Source organism: Chlorocebus sabaeus, chromosome 2 (genome assembly GCF_047675955.1).
Source record: "Chlorocebus sabaeus isolate Y175 chromosome 2, mChlSab1.0.hap1, whole genome shotgun sequence".
NCBI classification, from domain to species: Eukaryota; Metazoa; Chordata; class Mammalia; order Primates; family Cercopithecidae; genus Chlorocebus; species Chlorocebus sabaeus.
In genome coordinates this window covers 16313703-16332519 of record NC_132905.1, presented here as the reverse complement: position 1 = coordinate 16332519, position 18817 = coordinate 16313703, and the positions used below count along the sequence as shown (strand labels likewise).

The 18817-nt window shown below is 52.0% G+C and overlaps 1 long non-coding RNA gene across 1 annotated transcript; it reads right to left on the bottom strand.

Moving 5' to 3' along the window:
- Positions 1-3864: 3864 nt before the first annotated feature.
- LOC140710248 (uncharacterized) lies at positions 3865-5422 on the bottom strand. Its single transcript, XR_012091198.1, has 2 exons — positions 5272-5422; positions 3865-4794 (listed from the first exon to the last, which is right to left on the bottom strand). It is a non-coding gene; the product is annotated as an uncharacterized lncRNA (long non-coding RNA).
- Between the last annotated feature and the right edge of the window lie 13395 nt (positions 5423-18817).

Here is an 18817-nt window from a genome sequence, read left to right as displayed (position 1 = left end):
GAGGGTCTGGAACCTGGTGACCCAGGGAGGAGAGGTCTTTTTCTCGTTTGAGGGTCGTGGAGTTGCAGACCCAGGGAGAAGCAATGTTGTTGAAGTTCAAGGGTTGGGAAGCTGGCGACCCAGGGAGGAGAAGTCTTGTTCTAGTTTCAGGGTCGTGGAGCTGCAGACCCAGGCAGGAGCAATGTTGTTGTAGTAAGAGAGTCCAGAAGCTGTTGACCCAGGGAGGAAAGGTCTTATTCTCATTTGAGGGTCAAGGAGCTGCAGACCCAGGGAGGAGCAATGTTGTAGTTTGAGGGTCTGGAAGCTGGCGACTTGGGGCACAGAGGTCTTGTTCTAGTTTGAGGGTCGTGGATCTGCAGACCCAGGGAGGAGCAATGTTGTTGACGTTCGAGGTTCTGGAAGCTGACGACCCAGGGAGGAGAAGTCTTGTTCTGGTTTGAGGGTCGTGGAGCTGCAGACCCAGGGAGAAGCAACGTTGTTGTAGTAAGAGAGTCTGGAAGGTGTCGACCCAGGGAGGAGAGGTCTTCTTCTAATTTGAGGGTCGTGGAGTTGCAGACCCAGGCAGGAGCAATGTTGTTGAAGTTTGAGGGTCTGGAACCTGGCGACTCAGGGAGGAGAGGTCATGTTCTAGTTTGAGGGTCGTGGAGCTACAGACCCAGGGAGGAGCAATGTTGTTGTAGTAAGAGGGTCTGGGAGCTGGCGACCCAGGGAGGAGAGGTCATGTTGTAGTTTGAGGGTCGTGGAGCTGCAGACCCAGGCAGGAGCAATGTTGTTGAAACTCGAGGGTCTGGAACCTGGCGACCCAGGGAGGAGAGGTCTTGTTCTGGTTTGAGGGTCGTGGAGCTGCAGACCCAGGGAAGAGCAATGTTGTAGTTTGAGGGTCTGGAAGCTGGCGACCAGCTTCCCCAAGACCCTTCCTTGGGGAGTTGCCGGTGCCGCCTCTCAAGTCTGAGAGTTGTTGAGCTGGAGATCCAGTGAGGAAGGGTCCTGTTCTAGTTTGAGGTTGGTGGAGCTGCAGACCCAGGGAGGATCCGTGTTGTTTTGAGTGTCATGGTTCCGGAGACCCACGGAGTAGCCGGTGCTTCCTTTCAAGTCTGAGAGTCATTGAGCTGGAGATCCAGGGAGGACCCGGTGTTGCTGTTCTAGTGAGGGCAGTGAATATGGAGACTCAGGGAGGAGCGGGTGCTGTTGTTCATGCCTGAGGCTTGTGAAGCTGGAGAACCAGAGAGGAGCTGGTGCTGGTGTTTAAATCTGTGGGTTCTGGAGCTGGAGCCCTGGGGGACACATGGTGTTGCTGTTGTTCAAATCTGAGGGTCCTGGGGCTTGAGGTACAGGGAGGTGTCGCTGCCTCTGTTCAAGTCTGAGGGTCGTGTAGGGGAGGAGGTAGTCTCGGTGTCTAGTGTGAGGGTGGTGGAGCTGTGGACCTGGGGAGGAGTCGGTGCTGCTGTGGAGTTTGAGAGTCATGGAACTGGAGACCTAGGGAGGAACCAATGCTACCGCCATTTAAGTCAGAAGGTCGTGGATCTGGAGTTTTGGGGAACAGCCCGTGCTGCTGTTTAACTGTGGGGAGGATCCAGTGTGTCAATTGAAGTTTGAGGGTTTGGGAGCTGGAGAACCAGGGAGCAGCCGGTCATGCCATTGTATTTTGAGGGTTGTGTATCTGGAGACCTGGGGAGAGTCTGGTACTGCTGTTGTAGTTTGAGGGTCGTGGAAGTGGAGACAGGGGGAGGAGCTGGTGTTGCTGTTCTGGTTTGAGGGTAGTGGAGGTAGAGATCCTGGGAGGAGCTGGTGCTCGCATTCAAATCTGTGGATCCTGGAGCTGGAGCTCTGCGGGGCAGCCGGTTCTGCCATTCGTGTCTTAGGTTCTTGGAGCTGAAAACCCAGGGAGGCAGCGGTGCTGCTTTTCTAGTTTAAGGGTCATGAAGCTGGAGACGTGGATAGGAGGTGGTGCTACCGCTGTTCAAATCTGAGGGTCGTGGAGCTGGAGCCTTGTGGATTTGCCGGTGTCGCCTCTCAAGTCTGAGAGTTGTTGAGCTGGAGATCCAGGGAGGAGCCGGTGGAGCTGTTGTAGTCTGAGTATCATGGAGCCGGAGACACAGGGAGGACTGGTGCTGTTCTAGTATGAGGGTGGTGGAGCTGGAGATACTGGGGGAGGGGAAGCTGGTGCTGCTGTTGTTTAAGGCTGAGAGTTGTGGAGCTGGAGACACCGGAGGGAGCTGTTGTTGCTGTTGTTCAGGTCTGAGGGTCATGGGGCTTGAAGTACAGGGAGGAGCTACTGCTGCTGTTCAAGTCTAAGCCTCGTGTAGCTGAAGAGCGGGGAGGAGGTAGTCTCGTTGTCTAGTGTGAGTGTGGTGGAGCTGTAGACCTGGGGAGGAGCCGGTGCTGCTGTGTAGTTTGAGGGTCGTGGAACTGGAGAGTTAGGGAGGAGCTGGTGTTACCGCCATTTAAGTCAGGGGGTCGTGGATCTGGAGCTTTGGGGAACAGCCTGTGCTGCTGTTTAACTGTGGGGAGAATCTGGTGTGTGAGTTGAAGTTTGAGGGTTTGGGAGCTGGAGAACCAGGGAGGAGCCGGTGATGCCATTTTATTTTGAGGGTCGTGTATCTGGAGACCGGGGAGAGGCCGGTACTGCTGTTGTAGTTTGAGGTTCATGGAACTGGAGACAGGGGGAGGAGCCAGTGTTGCTGCTGTTCATGTCTGAGGGCTGTAGAGCTGAAGACCCAGGGTGAAGCCCGTACTATGGCTTTTTAAGTCTGAGGGTCATGGAGCCTGAGACCTGGGGAGGAGCCGGTGCTGCTGTTCAAATGGCTCCTCCCCATTTCTCCAGCTCCATGATCTTCAAACTAGGACAGCAGCAGCAGCTCCTCTCGGGGTCTTCCAGCTCCACGACCCTCATGCTAGAACAGCAGCACCGGCTCCACCCTGAGTCTCCAGATCCACGACCCTCAAACTAGAATAGCAGCACTGACTCCTCCCTGGGTCTCCAGATCCACGACCCTCAAACTAGAACAGCAGCACTGACTCCTCCCTGGGTCTCCAGATCCACGACCCTCAAACTAGAACAGCAGCACTGACTCTTCCCTGGGTCTCTAGCTCTACAACCCTCAGACTTGAGGAGCTGGAGACTCGGCCAAGAGTCAGGGCTGCTCTTCTACTTTGAGGGTTGTGGAGCTGGAGACCCAAGGACAGCAGCTGCTGCTATTCTAGTTTGAGGGTCTTGGAGCCAGAACCTTTGTGAGGAGCCGGTGCTGCCTTTCAAGTCTGAGAGTCATTGAGCTGCAGATCCAGGGAGGAACCGGTGTTACTATTCTAGTGTGAGGGTCGTGGAGCTGGACACCCAAGGAGGAGCTGGTGCTGTGTTCCAGTTTGAGGGTAGTGGAGCTGGAGGTCTCAGGAAGAGCTGGTGCTGCTGTTTATATCTGTGGGTCCTGAAGCTGGAGCCCTGGGGGGGAGCTGGTGTTGCTCTTGTTCAAGTCTGAGGGTCATGGAGCTTGAGGTACAGGGAGGAGCTGCTGCTGCTCTTCAAGTCTGAGGGTTGTGTAGCTGGAGCGCGGGGAGGAGGTAGTCTCGGTGTCTAGTGTGCGGGTGGTGGAGCTGTAGACCTGGGGAGGAGCTAGTGCTGCTGTATGGTTTGATTGTCATGGAACTGGAGACCTTGAGAGGAGCCGGTGCTTTGAGCATTTAAGTCAGAGGGTCGTGGATCTGGAGATTTGGGGAAGAGCCTGTGCTGCTGTTTAACTGTGGGGAGGGTCCGGTGTGTCACTTGAAGTTTGAGGGTTTGGGAGCTGGAGAACCAGGGAGGAGCCGGTCATGCCATTGTATTTTGAGGGTCTTGGATCTGGAGAGCTGGGGAGAGGCTGGTACTGCTGTTGTAGTTTGAGGTTGGTGGAACTGGAGACAGGGGGAGGAGCTGGTGCTGCTGCTGTTTGTGTCTGAGGGGAGTGAAGCTGGAGACCCAGGGAGGAGCCGGTGCTATTGTTCATGTCTGAGGATTGTGGAGCTGAAGGGAGACCCAGGGGGGAGCCGGTGCTGCTGATGTAGTCTGAGGGCTGTGGAGTTGGAGATCCCGGGAAGAGCCGGGGCTGTCGTTCAAATCTGTGGGTCTTGGAGCTGGAGCCCTGGGGGTGACCTGGTTCTGTCATTCACGTCTTAGGGTCGTGGAGCTGGAAACCCAGGGAGGCGATGGTGCTGCTGTTCTAGTTTATGGATCGTGAAACTGGAGACCTGCACGGGAGGTGGTGCTACCGCTGTTCAAATCTGAGGGTCGTGGAACTGGAGCCTTGGGGAGATGCTGTTGTTGCCTCTGAAGTCTGAGAGTTGTTGAGCTGGAGATTCAAGGAGGCGCAGGTGTTGCTGTTGTTGTTTGAGGATTGTGGAGGTGGAGGCCGAAGAGGAGCTGGTGCTGCAGTTCAAGTTTGATGGTCGTGGAGCTGGAGACCTAGGGAGGAGCTGGTGCTACCGCCGTGTAAGTTGAGGGTTGTGGAGGTGGTGGTACCGGGGAACAGCCAGTGCTATCGTTGAAGTTTGAGGGAGCTGGAGAGCCAGGGAGTAGCCGGTGCTGCTGTTCTAGTTTGAGTGTTGTGGAGCTGGAGCCTTGGTGGGGAGCCGGTGCTGCCTCCCAAGTCTGAGAGTCATTGAGCTGGAGATCCACGTGGGAGCTGGTGCTGCTGTTGTAGTTTGAGGATGGTGGAGCTGGAGACCCGGGCGGAGCTGGTGCTGGAGTTGGAGTTTGAGGGTCAGGGAGCTGGAGATCTGGGGAGGAGCCAGTGCTGCTGTTTAAGTCTGAGGTTCATGGAGCTAAACATGGAGCCAAAGTTGGGGAAGTAGAGAGAGAGAGTTACAGGATGACCTTGGAAACTAGATTTAGCTGTACCCCAAGCAAGCTAAGCTTGGGAACTTCTAAATGCTAGTGATGAGTGCATTCTTTTTCCTCTTACACAGTTTGGATTTGTTTTCTGTCTCATAAGGCAGAAAGATCCTGGTTAATACCCTTAGGAATTGAAAAGCTTAAAAAAACTAAAAGATGTTGGTAATAATAATACTAGGAATTAAACCATGATTATCCTGACTGGCAGAGGCAAAATCACACACACTATGTATATATATACACACACATATCTATATCTATATCTATATCTTGCAGTCAGTTAATAAAATAAAAAATACATTGAAAAATAGACCCAAGCAAAGCTATAAAATGTTGTTTCATGGAGAAGCAATGGAGGACAGAGATTCATCTGAGAGGTGTTATTAATGGAGAAACTGAGAACTTACCATTTTTCCCATGAGGTGTTGGTGCAGAATGATATTGTGTGAGTTCTGGCAGCTGAGTCACTTCCCACAGCCCGGTGATGCCGTCGGTGTCACAGAAGGACCCTCTCCCAGCTGGTCCTGCCTCTCTGCTACGATGAGTGTGGCCTCTGATCCCCAACAGCTGACTGCGTCTTGAGACCAGGCCCATGAGCACAAGGATTTCCATGGTGAAGGTTCCTGGATGGAACACCGTGGATGTTGCTAACATTCCTTCCTGATGTTCATCTGCCATCTTGCTATTTAATGCAATGTCTTCTAAATATTGAATAGGAAAAAGTATTTGTACAATATGGGTAAGGTATAAAGAATATCCACACACTGGACACACGGACAGGGAGGGGCACCCACAGCAAACTCCCTTCACAGGTCCTTGAGTCTTGTGTCACCTGTTTCTTCCTCCGCCTTGGCCTACAGGCCTGATGTGACGTGACCTCTGCCTGCCCCTCCGACTCCATCTCCTCTCCCATTCCTGTTCTTTCTAACAATTACGTTACAGCCTCAGTGAATGTGACAAGGACCCTGAATCACGGTGGCTTTACTAAGACAGAGGTTCATTCCTTTCACATGAAAGTCCAAGCCAGTTGGGTGATTCTTCTCTGTGCATTTTTCAGGGTCTTAGGCTACTTTCATCTTGCTGCTCTGACTTCCTTAGGGTGTAGTTTCCCCACAGTGTCCATCCTATCTATTGCCAGCCATCAGGGAGGGGAGAAGAGAACAAGAGGACACAAACCTCGCTTCCTCTAAAGGCAGTTGCTGTGCACTGGCCTCATGTGCATTGGCCACTGCCTGGTCACGTGGCCACTGCTTGCTGCAAGGGATGCTGGGAAGTTTTCATCCTGGATGCCAGTGCCCACCTGGGTGACTCCTGAGGTTGAGGGGAGAGAGGACATGAAAGAGAGTCACTGACTCTTCCCACCATCATGCACGTTGCTCCAGTCTAGGGCGACTCACTGCCTCAGCTTGCTCAGGACTGAGGAGGGCCATGGGGCACAGACCTTTCAGTTTTATAACAGGGGCAGTTCCAGGGAAAGCATCCCAGCTTGGCTGAGACTCAGAAGTTTCCTGTGACATGGGATTTCTAGTGTTAAAACCAGGAAAGTTTTGGGCAAACCTGGACAAGTTGGTCCCCTCTACTCCAGACACACTGGCTTCCTTTCCGCTCCTCCAGCAGGCCAAGCCAGGGCCTGCCGTGGGGCCTTTGCATCTACTGTTACCCCTGTCCGGGATTCCATTTCCGCAACTCTGTGCAGTGCTCACTCCTCTTCTGTTGAGGAAACGCTGCTCTCTGGGTGCCCCCGGGAGCCTGGTCTGCTGTACTCAGCACCACATGCGCTGTGAAAATCCCTCCGTGTTCTTCATAGAATGAGATCGGTTCTTTCCACCCTTCCCTGCCCAGTATAGTTTTTCAAAATCTCTGAGGATTATAGTTTTTATTCTCTTCACTGCTGAAAGATACAACCCTTTCCCTAAAGCTGTGGCTGGGTTCATGCAAAGCCAGGTAAATCTGATATTGATAATAACCTGAATGAAAATCATGTATTAAATCCCAAGGTTATGATGTAGGAAGCAGGGATTCTGACGAGATGTGTAAGCCTAATAAAGGCCAAAGGGTATGGATTAAAAGGAAACGTGGGGTGGAGAAACATTTCATGAAATAGAACCCCACCTCTTGGTGAGTTCATTGGTACAACCTGTCTAGAGGGCAATTTGGCAACTGGCCAATGGAAGTGCATAACTTTTGGTCCCAAATTTCATTTATAGGGAGTTGTCCCTAGGAAATAGTCAGAAAAGTATGGAAAGATGGATCTCTAAGGATTTTCATAAAAAGAAGTAGGAAGCATGAATGCCCACTGGTGGTCCCGCACCCTGGCACCAGTGCTCCCCTCTCCTAGTGGGTGGGCACAGGCTACATTTTCCCAGGCTTCCTTGCAGTGAGTTGTGGTCATGTGACCAGGTTCTGGCCAATGGGAGGTAATAAAAGTGTTGAGTGGCATTTTTGGAAACTCCCTTCTATAACCTCTGTCTTGATATGGTTTGGATGTTGGTCCCCTCCAAATCTCATGTTGAAATTGGATCCCTGATGTTGGAGGTGGGGCCTGGAGGGAGGCGTTTTGGTGATGTGGGCAGATCCCTCTCACAATGGCTTGATGCTGTCCCAATGGCAATGACTGAGTTCTTGCTCTGAGTTTATGGGAGATCTGGTTGTTTAAAGGGCCTGGCATGTCCTCCTTCCTCTCTTGCTCTTTCTCTCACCATGTGATGTACCTGTTTCCTTTTTGCCTTCTGCCATAATTGGAAGCTTCCTGAGGCCTCCCCAGGAGCAGATGCTGGTGTCATACTTGTACAGCCTGCAGAACTGTGAGCCAATTAAACCTCTCTTCTATAAAGAGCCCAGCCTCAGGAATTCCTTTATAGCAACGCGGATGGACTGATACATATCTTTACTGTCATTTCTTAGTCGTTCCATCCTTTGACCTGTTTCCTGGAATAAGCATATGATGGTTGGAGCTATTCTTGTCACCTTGAACCTTGAGGATTAAGCTTCTACCCTGTGGACAGCAGAATGTCTTCTTGAAGGAAATGAAAGTCCCTAACGCCACCCTAGACTGACAACCTTCAGTTTTGTGTTCACTTTTTTATTTTTTGAGACAGAGTCTTGCCCTGTTGCCCGGGCTGGAGTGCAATGGCATGATCTCAGCTCATTGCAACCTCTGCTTCCTGGGTTCAAGTGATTCTCATGCCTCAGCCTCCCGAGTAGCTGGGATTACAGGTGCATGCCACCATGTTCAGCTAATTTTTAAATTTTTAGTAGAGACAGAGTTTCACCACGTTGACCAGGCTGGTCTCGAACTCATGACCTCAAATGAAACACTCGCCTCAGCCTCCCAAAGTGTGGGGATTACTGGCATGAGCCACTGTGCCTGGATCGGTCTTGGTTTTTATGAGATAAACTTCTGTCTTGGCTGACGTTACATCACTGATTGGTGATACAACCGTAACTGGATAATAAGTAGGAAATTCGTTTAATAATTATATCTACATATGCCCACACCAAAAACTATAGTGATCTGTTGTTGTCAATGTGTAAATATGGACACAAAATATTGTTTAGTGTAAACAAAGCTTTTTTTTTTTTTTTTTAAAGAGTCTGACTCTGTTGCCCAGGCTGGAGTGCAATGGTGTGATCTCGGCTCACTGCAAACTCCACCTCCTAGGTTTAAACAATTCTCCTGCCTCAGCCTTCCAAGTAGCTGAGATTACAGGTGCATGCCACCACACCCAGCTAATTTTTGTATTTTAGAGCTGGGGTTTCACCATGTTGTCCAAGCTGGTCTCAAACTCCCGACCTTCAGTGATCCTCCTGTCTTGAACTCCCAAAGTGCTGGGATTACAGTCATGAGCCCCTGAGCCTGGCCCATAAAGCTTTATTGTATTTTAATGAAGCAAATATGTGTAAGTGCGAAAGTGCGATAATATGTGTGTGTATTGTCTAACAGGAGCACTACATAGCAAAATGCGAATGCTGCTTATCTTTGGTGTTGGAGTCACTTGTGATTTAAAAGCTTGTTTTCTTCTATTTTTCAAAACTTTCAAAATGAGCTGTGACTTTGACTATTAGAAAAAATACTATAATAATTGAGAGGAAAGAAAATCCCGCCTCTTGTTGAAACTGACTGGAGCTGGGAGATATGAGAGATTCCTTTGCAGGTGTCACCTCCCTGCCAGAAAAGTGGCCGTGCAGGACCGTCCTTTGAGCCAGATGTGCCTCTTTGCCCCATCCCTGTACCTGGTGTGAGGTCACACAGACAGTGAGTGTCCTTCACAGTCTGACCTGCCAAGGTCAGGGGGAAGCCAAAATCTAGTGACATTCAGAACCCGGGTGAGCTGAACAGCTGTGACTGTGCCTTGGGTGGGTGACCTCTCCCCTTGAAGAGTAAGACATAACTCTAGTGCAATTTCTAAACATTTACAAGAGAGGATTTTTTAACTTTTCACTCCTTATTCCAACTAGCACATTTGGAAGCATAAAGTGCACAAAGAAGACCTGCTATTTACAATCCTTTCCCCAAGCCAGCGTTAGATTCAAAAGCAGCAGAGAAAGCTCACAGCTTTGATGAAAGGGGCAGTGTTTTCATTGGAAACAATTAATACTGCTTCCCATTCTGGGGAGAATTTAAAGAAAATAATGTGGAGGAGATTTAGCTTGGCATGACACAAACAAATGATTTCAGATCACAAATGTAATCATTTGATCTTGCTTTAAAACTAAACAATTCAGAACAATCTGGCATCACATTCTCTTCTGGGTCTGTGAAACTCTGAATTCTGGTTTAGTCTGAATTCCCAAGGCAGGACTGAGGATAGAAAAGATTTGATGGCAGAACCCTGGTACTGTGGTTATCACATGGTTAAAGACGTAGGCTTGGTTAACGCACTGCACCTGCTTGTGTATGAGGCTCACCTGAGAAGGTGAAACTGACAAGCCCCTCCTATGGGTCTGAGGGCTCTTCACCAGGAGTGGAGCCCGGGGCCTGCTCCCAGGTGGGGTCAGGTTTGCACCAGAAAGCCCTCTATGCAAACAAAACAAAACAAAACAAAATAAAAAAAACAGAAAAAACAAAACAAAAAACACCGATTGAACATAAATTAGTTGCCAACATTTGCATTTTAATCCTAACAATCTGTATTTTCGACTTCGTTGGAAAGTCAGCCTATCTGGCCAGGCCGGGCTGGGATCTGGTGGATTTCGGTTTCTGGTTAGGGAGGGTATTTGGGGTTTGCCCCTCCAGCATCTGTCCCAGCGTGGAGTGGCGGTGGCCAGGCTCAGTGTGGAGAACTGCAGTGGCCGAGGTCCTTGGCTGTCTCCAGACGGCCGGAGGGACCCTGCCACCTCCTGCTTGGGGTGGGCTGGGTTCTCTGCTGCCCCCCTCCCAGCCCACAGCCTCTTGAACTCCACTGAGACCAGCCCCATGTGAGGCTGGGAAGGGAAACCTGCCTTTGTAAGTGAAAGCAGGTGAAATCGGGCTATGAATGTGTCAGAAACTAAAAGGCTCTGTCACACTTGCAGCCAGGAAGACTGTCACCACAGTGGCGTGCAAATGACAGAGGCATGTGGGATAGCGTCTGCCAAGAGACAAGCCAGGTGAGGGCAGGTCCTTGTGAAGGAGGGAGGAGGGGTCCTCCCCACAGCAGCAGCGCCATCCCGCAGAGAAATGGCCCTTGGGGAGGGACACGTTCTGAGGAAGCCCCGTGCTGTGTGGAGTGGGTGGCTCAAGGCCTGAATGTTGGGCACACGGAGCCGTCAGTGTCCCCATGGGAGCAGGGGTGCTCTCAGCCAGATGATTTGGGTCCTTGGATGCTCAGCTCCTGTGTGTGTGCGAGGGGTTGGTCTTCTGCTCCGTCCCTTCTGAAGGCAGCTGTAAGGTAGGGAGGCCAAAGAACTCAGTGCCAGACGAGACTGGGTGCAGGTCCCACTTCCTGCCAGCCCAGTGCCTCTGAGCCTCAGTTTCCTCATCCGTATAGTAGGGCTAATCCCAGCCATCTATACTGCCTGCCTGCCATGTGCCAGGCCCTTCTTACACATCTTTGATTGCTTGGGGGCAGGAACTTTATTGTCCTCGTTTAGAGTTGAGAAAGAAGAGGCACAGAAAGGTTAAACCACTTACCTGGGGTCACACAGCTGCTATCGCAGAGTAGTCTCCAGACTTGAATGGAGCAGTAAGCCCCGCCCTGGGTGCCAAAAGGTGCTCCAGGAATGTCCGGTGCCATTTATCACCCTCATCACCTGCTGCGAGGGCTCGTCCCATCATGCAAACCCCGTGAGCATGAAGTGAGGGGACATGTGCAGGATCGAGTGTACTGGTGGGCGACGTAAGTAAAGTAATAACCACAGGATGATATTAACAACCCATATTAGTGCTACCAGCAGCCTCATCTGCCTGCTTCTCTGGGCCCAGGATTGTCTGCAGACTCCCAGGAGCTGGTCTGAGTGGGTCAGAAGAAAGTCTGAGGTTATGGGAAGGAGCAGCTTGCCCAGCTCATGGCCCGTTCTGTGCAATGGGAGTCCCTGTCCCCACAGCTGTCCGCCAGGGCCTACTCCCAGGTGGGCTGGGAACACCCCAGGGCTGGGCAGCTTCAGGCCAGGGTTCTGTGGGAGTGAAAACCCCACCCGCCCGCCCCACAACCCTCTCACCCTGCCAGCTGCTGGACACACAGCAGCTACAGGGCACAAACTCTGAGACTAGGACCGCTGCGGGTCCCATGGCACAGAGCCCCCTCCGCAGCGCCCGACTGAGAAGGAGACGCGCCTCAGGGTGAATCCTGCTCTGAGGTCTCTGCAGGATAAATGGCTTCTGGGTCGAACACCTCACAACGGGATGTGTCTTAGTGTGGAGTTTATCAAATCGCAGCTGTGATGCATTAGTGGGTCTTGAAATCAATTTAGAGCGTTGAGCCCGGCATTGAAAATCTGCAATAGACCAGAATAGACTAGGTCAGGAGACATCAGAGCGCGTTGTGTGCAGCGAGGGTGAGTGTCGTTTGGGGAAACGTGTTGCGTTTCTGTATAAATGGATGTGTGTGTGTGCTGGGTGGCAGTTTGCAATAGGTTTCTTACGGGGGGTTGCACTAAAACCGTTAAGAGAATCTCTGTCTTACGGCCTGACGGTAACACAAAGGGGAATCACCTAGTGGTGACCATTTTCCTCAGAACCTTACATGTCCCTGATTTGAGACCCGTTTATAAGACTGAGAAACAGGCCTAAGCTGGTGCCAAGAGTTTTGGTTACGTCAGGGATAAGGCTGTGGCTGTCTCATCCCACAGTCCACAATGAGGGGTGGAGGGGAATTGAACCGCAGGATGAAGTGATGAACGTGTGAGAAATGAGACCGGGAAAGGCAGAGGCTCGGAAGGCAAACAGAGAGGGGGAGAGGAAGGGATGTGAGGAGGGGGGGGTGACTGTGAGGGAGAGAAAAGGGGTGCAGGTCATTCCTGGAACTCCAGGAGCTGCCTTCCTGCATTGCTGAGTCAGCGCCGCCTGGACTCAGAAACATTCATTGTCCATTCAGTGACCCCTTGGAGCTTAAGAGCTCTGTCAGGATCCGAAATGTGTCCAGTAGATCTTCAGAGCCATTCAGTTTTCATCCCGTGTGGGACCTGGACACATGTGCATGCAAATCAGCACACTTACACATACACACACACACACACACAGATACACATGCCCACACACACTCACGCATCCATGTCCTCACACACAGATACACTCGTGCACATACACTCATGCACATGTGTGCATACAATGCACACACATATATGCACACTGATACACACACAGACACACTCATATGCACACACTAACACACACAGACACACTTATATGTACACTCACACACATGCTCACTCCCACACCCAACACACATAGCCACACTTATATGTGCACTCACACACGTGCTCACTCCCACACCCACACACGCCCATGCACTCACAGACACGGTGAGTCGCGTGTATTTAATATGCAGTTTGTGCCCATGCCGCCCCCCACACCCCCATGTGACCTGCTCATCAGAGGAGGCCCAGAGTCCTGGGGGGAGCCCTGGTGTCCCTCCACCTGATCTCCATGACAACCCAGCCGGACACCGGTTTGTGAGTGTGAAAGCTTCAGGGCCCACACGACCTCCCATGTTAATCCATGCACATCAGCTGTTCACTACTCAACGCTCCCATGTTATGTGAGGCGGCGAGGCACAAAACTGGCATCTGTTGTGGGGTGTGTGTATGTGTGTTTGGTGGGCTTGGCACACGGGTAGGATGAGGTTTGGGGCAAAAGAGCATGAAAGATGCAGCCAGTAGTAATTGGATTACAGCTGTTGATTGCTTTCAAAGGACTTAACATAGAATATGAATCCCAAAGACACATGACATCTGGTGAATTAGAGCATCTCACAGACAGAGTAGGGGTAAAAGGAGGAACAACACACTTGCAAATCTGATGAAATTTCCCACATGGTCCTGAAATTGCTGGTGGAATGGGGGATTGCAGTCCCCCAGTCCCCGTTCTCTGGAACGGGTATGAGGCGTTCGAGAGAATCTGAAAGTGTCTCCCAAAGTGCTCCCCAGAAGCTAGCACTGATCAGGCCGTGGAAAGCCCAAGGCCCCACATGACAGGTTCTGGGCTCTGCCTTCCTTGAACATGGCGGGTGGAGGGGCTGGGAAGGAGGCAGAGGCTGAGAATGGCTGGAGACAAATGGTCAGATTCGGTTCTTTTATCTGTAGCAGGGACTCAAACCCAGTTGTCCTGGCTGCTGGAAGGTTGAGCAATGCTGGCCCGTATTTCGACACATGGCTTCACTGGCTGAAGCAGGGCTGGTCCTGTGGCCGAGACTCCCTCTTCCAACCCTGCACAGGTCCCCTGACCCCCAGGCCTGCAGGCATTCACACACCCCCATGCAAAGTCCCCAACCCTCCTTGGACAAGGACAGGCATAGCTTCAGGACATTGTCCACCTGCCCTACGTGGGCAGAGTTGAGCCCCCAGAGCTGAGAGGGAGGCTCCCCAATACCCATCTCCCGACAATGGCCACTGCTCCTCAAAGGGTCACTTCCAAAGAATGCCAGGTGGCAGGTACCAGGTTCTGGCGTCTGATACGCTCCCATCTGCTCCCTGGGGACCCAAACAATCATCCTTTGTAATCTCTGACAGGGAACAACTGGCCACTGTCCTTTAATTAGCAGGGGACGCACTAAGCTATGGCCTCCTGCAGGCTCCGTAAACGTCCGTGAAATCAGCCTGGTGACTCCAAGCTCGGTGCAGACTGCGGGGGACCAGAGAGGCCAAGGGGAGCCCCCGCCCCCCGTCTGGCTCTGAGAACAGCCTCCAGGAGAAAATGCCAAGTCACCGGACTCATGGCAGCTGCTTAACCTGGCAAGTTCTTTCTTGCAGATCGAGATCCAGGCTGTGATCTGGGCTGGCTTTGCACATTCTGGGTGCCCGTTACCTGCTGATTGGAGCTGCCTTGGTACCTCTGAGGGCTGCTCGTACATGAGTGGGGGCTGCTTTTGAACACATGGCGGCCCCATCAGCTGCGCCTTCTCCACTTCTTCTGGCCTTATTAAATGATGGTTACTGCAGGGAGGATGCAGCGCCAAGCATCCTCTTATGCAACACCGTGAGATGTGGGGTTTCCAGTGTCCCAGGAAAAATTCAAGCCTCATGTCTGTCTGAAACACTGGGATGGGGCCACGTGCAGAGTCTCAGTGCCTGCATCCCGGGTGCAGCGTCTGAGGCTGTGCATGAGGTGCCAGGGCCTGGCCCTGGGCTGTGTGGGATGGGATTGAAGCGTGTCTGATGAGAGGGCCCAGGTCACACCCACCAGGGGCCAGGAGTGCCAGATGTAGATGCCAGTGCCTGCCCAAGTCACCCAAAACAGAGAAAGGGAGGCGCTGGGAAGCCCTCGGGCCAGAGGCTGATGATGTGGAGTCCTTGAGGGGACTGCCTGCTGCTCAGGGCAGAAGGGGACATCCTGATGCGGCACCCATGACAGCCCCCCACCGTTCCTGCCCCCTGGACCCACTGTCCCCGGAGACCTGTGGAGGGAACCCCGGCTGATGAGAAGGTGTCTCTGTCACTTGCTTTGTCTCCCCTTGATTACCTCAAACACATGCTCACAGCCCTCGGGTGACAAGCCTCTGTTTCTGTCCGCTTCTGATGCCCCTGCCCCACGGTGTGGCCACTGCTCCTGGCTTGCAGTGTCTGTGCGGCTGTGACAACCCGGGTTCCTCTCAGGGCGGGTGTCCCTCCTGCAGAAAGCTCACCCTGTCTCCTGGGCCCTGGCCGTGCTCCTGGACAGAGGAGGGAGGACTGGGGTGGTGGCTGATGGATTCTCATGTCACCTCTTTCCCGTATTCCCCTGGGCTCTTCCTTCAGAGCCTCCACCCTGCGCCCTGATGACTCACTGCGTCTCGTGTAGGAAGCCCCCGGTGACATCTCATGCCCTGTACACAGGTCCCTGCAGCCCGGGCCCTTCCCCAGCTCTGCTGCCTCTGGGGGAAACCCCATTTTCACCCCTCCCTCCCTCCTTACATCTGGCGGGGAGTGCAGGGGGCTTGCTGGAGGGAAGCCACATGTGAGACCCACAGGATGCACCAACCCCCACTGTGCAGAACCGCCCCCCCCCATCTATTTCCTTCTGTCCCTTCTGCAGTCAACACAGCCCTGGCTCTGCATTCAGCCCTCTCTTTACGGGGCTGTGTCTGGGCAGATGGGGCTAGAGACAATTCACTGGGCCGAGCTGGGGTGTGTTGTGGATGTCACAGCCAGGCGTCTGCAACAGGAGGCTCCAGGATCCCTTTGGGGTAGGGTGGGGGGCAGGAGAGTGCAGGTTAAATGGGATGGTCAGGGGCAGGCAGGTAGCAGGGGTGATTAATTTTTCTCAAAGCATTGCCAGGCTACCTTTCAATTCCTTATCTATGGCTCAGGCACAAAGAAAGCTGATGTTCTGCTGCCAACCTGGCTTGTCTTTTAATCACACCCTTTGCTTGTCAGTTAAGACACCCTGGTATACTCTCGTTGCCTTTTAGCTATCTTTGCAACTTGCTGGACTTTTCCACCCAAATAGGAACAGTAGACCATGTATACCGTGTGCCGGGCACTGTGCTAAATGCATTAGCTGTTTCAATCCTCACGACAGCCCTATGAGATGGGCACTCTCATTATCCTTATTCTATAGATGAGGAAATTGGCACAGAGAGGTTAATTAACTAGCCCAGAGTCACTCAGCTAGTGAGTGGCAGAGCTGAGATTTGAACCTAGGCAGCCTGGCTTCAGGGTCTATGCTCTTAATGTCTCACTGTAGGGCTCTTAAGTGAGTTCCCAGTTTCCATGGCTTCAGTTGAAGGGACTTCTCTGTGGAGGCCAGGCTAGGTGGAAGTTTATCCATGGGTCCTACAGCGGCCATCTGGAAGGATGGGATTGACTGTGACTCAGACTCTACTCTTGCAGCTGCCTCTGCTGGGAGCTCTGTTCCCTGGCTCACCCCAGGATCTGCTCCTTCTCCCTCCTCAGGACTCAGGTGCAGCATTGCAGAGGATGTTTGCTGAGCATCTGCTATCTGCCAGGCAGTGTGCTAGGTGCAGGGGATCTCGCGACAAACAAAATTCCTGCTTTTATGGAGCAGACATTCCGTAAGTGGAGAGGGATAAACAAATCAGTGAAAGGTACGCATGTCAGCTGCTAATCCCCGCTACGGGGAGACATTCAGCAGGCTTGGGGATAGGAAGCTCCAGATGTGTGGGAGGGTGCGTTAGCTTCCTGTGGTCGCTGTGACAAATCACCTCCAACTAGATAACTTCAAACAACACAGATGGACTCTCTCCTAGCTCTGGAGGTCAGGAGTCTGCCCTCAATTTCACTGGGCTAAGTCAAGGGGTCAGCAGGGTTGGCTCCTGCTGGAAGCGCTGAGGGCAGGATTGTTTGTGTTTTCAAATGTCTGTATTTTTCTTTCTTTCTTTCTTTCTTTCTTTCTTTCTTTCTTTCTTTCTTTCTTTCTTTCTTTCTTTCTTTCTCTCTCTCTCTCTCTCTTCTTTCTTTCTTTCTTTCTTTCTTTCTTTCTTTCTTTCTTTCTTTCTTTCTTTCTTTCTTTCTTTTCTTTCTCTTCCTTTCCTTTCCTTTCCTTTCTTTTCCTTTCCTTCTTTCTTTCTCACCTCTCTCTTTCCTCTCTCTGTCTCTCATTTTCTTTTCTCTCTCTCTCTCTCTCTTTCTCCCTTTCTTTTAAGGCAGACTCTTGCTCTGTCACTCAGGTTGGAGTGCAGTGGTGTGATCTCGGCTCACTGCAACCTCTGCCTTCTGGGTTCAAGTGATTCTCCTGCCTCAGCTTCTCAAGTAGCTGGGACTATGGGCATGCACCAGTACACCCAGCTAATTTTTGTATTTTTTAGTAGAGACGGGGTTTCAGTATATGTTGGCCAGGCTAGTCTCAAACTCCTGACTTAGGGTGATCCGCCTGCCTCGGCCTCCCTAAGTGCTAGGATTAGAGGCATGAGACACCGCACCCGGCCTCTATTTTCTTTTAAGCCCCTCATATTCCTGGGCTCATGGCCCCTTCCTCCATCCTCAAGCACATGATTCCAGTCTCTGCCCTGTCACTACAGCTCCTCTGACTCAGACCCTCCTGCCCCGCTCCTATAAGGACCCCTGAGATTACAAAAAGTCATCTAGAGTCATCTTTCTATCTCAAGATCCTTCACTTAACTACATCAGCAAAGCCTCTTTGCAATGGACATACCCACAGGTCCCAGGGGTTTGAATGTGGACACATATGGGGGGCCCTTGTTCAGTCCCCTATGGAGGGTGGTTGGTGATTTTCAGTAGGATGATCAGGGAAGACCCCACTGAAAAGCCACCATTTGAGCCAAGACCGGAGGAGCTGAGGCTGTGGGCCAGGATGACATCGAGGGTGGAGCCTTCCAGGCAAAAGAACAGTGAGTCCAAAGCCGGCCACAGGTGCGCTGGCATGTTCCAGGAAAACCGGGGAGGGAGCCACAGCTGTGGCCGAGCGAGGAGAGGAGCCGCGGGAGGTGAGGCCAGAGAAGCCTTGGGGCAGAAGTTGCGGGTCTCATGGTTGTCATGAAGCTCAGGGTTTTACTCTGAGTGTGTGGGAGCCATGGAGGGTTCTGAACAGAGGAAGCACAGGACCCAACCTCGGTTTCACAGGCTTCCTCTGGCTGCTGTGTGGAAAATAGGGAAATGGGGCAAGAGTAGAAGACGGGAGGCCTGTCGGGAAGCTTTTGCATAGCAGCCTTGGTGAGAAAGACTCATGACTTGGGCCAGATGCTGGGATGTGTCCCCCACATCCCCTTTCAGGAGCAGGCATGCATGCCCCACTGCCAGGGGATTGCCTGCTGAGAGCTCACAGCTGAGACCCTCCCCAGAAAATGCCCCGGCCAACAGGAGCTGCTTTGCCCAGTCACCCTGGGGTCCATCCATCTCCAAAGACTGGTAATAAACACGGGGGTCTAAAGGTCCAGCCCCTTGACTCAATTCATCGCAGCTCTGAAGGGCTGTCTTCACTGCAGACTTCCTCGAAGGATGGATTGCAAAGTCATGTGTAGAGCGTGCAGGGCCCAGGCGACTATCTATATGTCTCTCTATATTTTAGGATCCCTGTCTACATTTGCAATTTGTTAAAACATATATTTCAAAATTTTTGCACCCACATGAGACTTAGTGATTTATCCATGAAGGTATAGAGTAACGGATAGAGAAGGGGTACTTACATGGTTTATTGTCCGACAGATCGTGTGAAAGTTTTTCGTCATGTCCAGGCACCACCTCTTCCTGGTCAGGCTCACGTTATACATGAGATCAATGGAAGAAATCAAAGGCAAACAAATCCCCCTGTAAAAGTTGCCAGTGTAACCGTCCACTTCCGTATCTGTCCAGTCACTTAACAAATACTGACAGACCGCCTTTAAACACAGGCCGGTGTGCTGGTGTCTGGGACACAGTGGT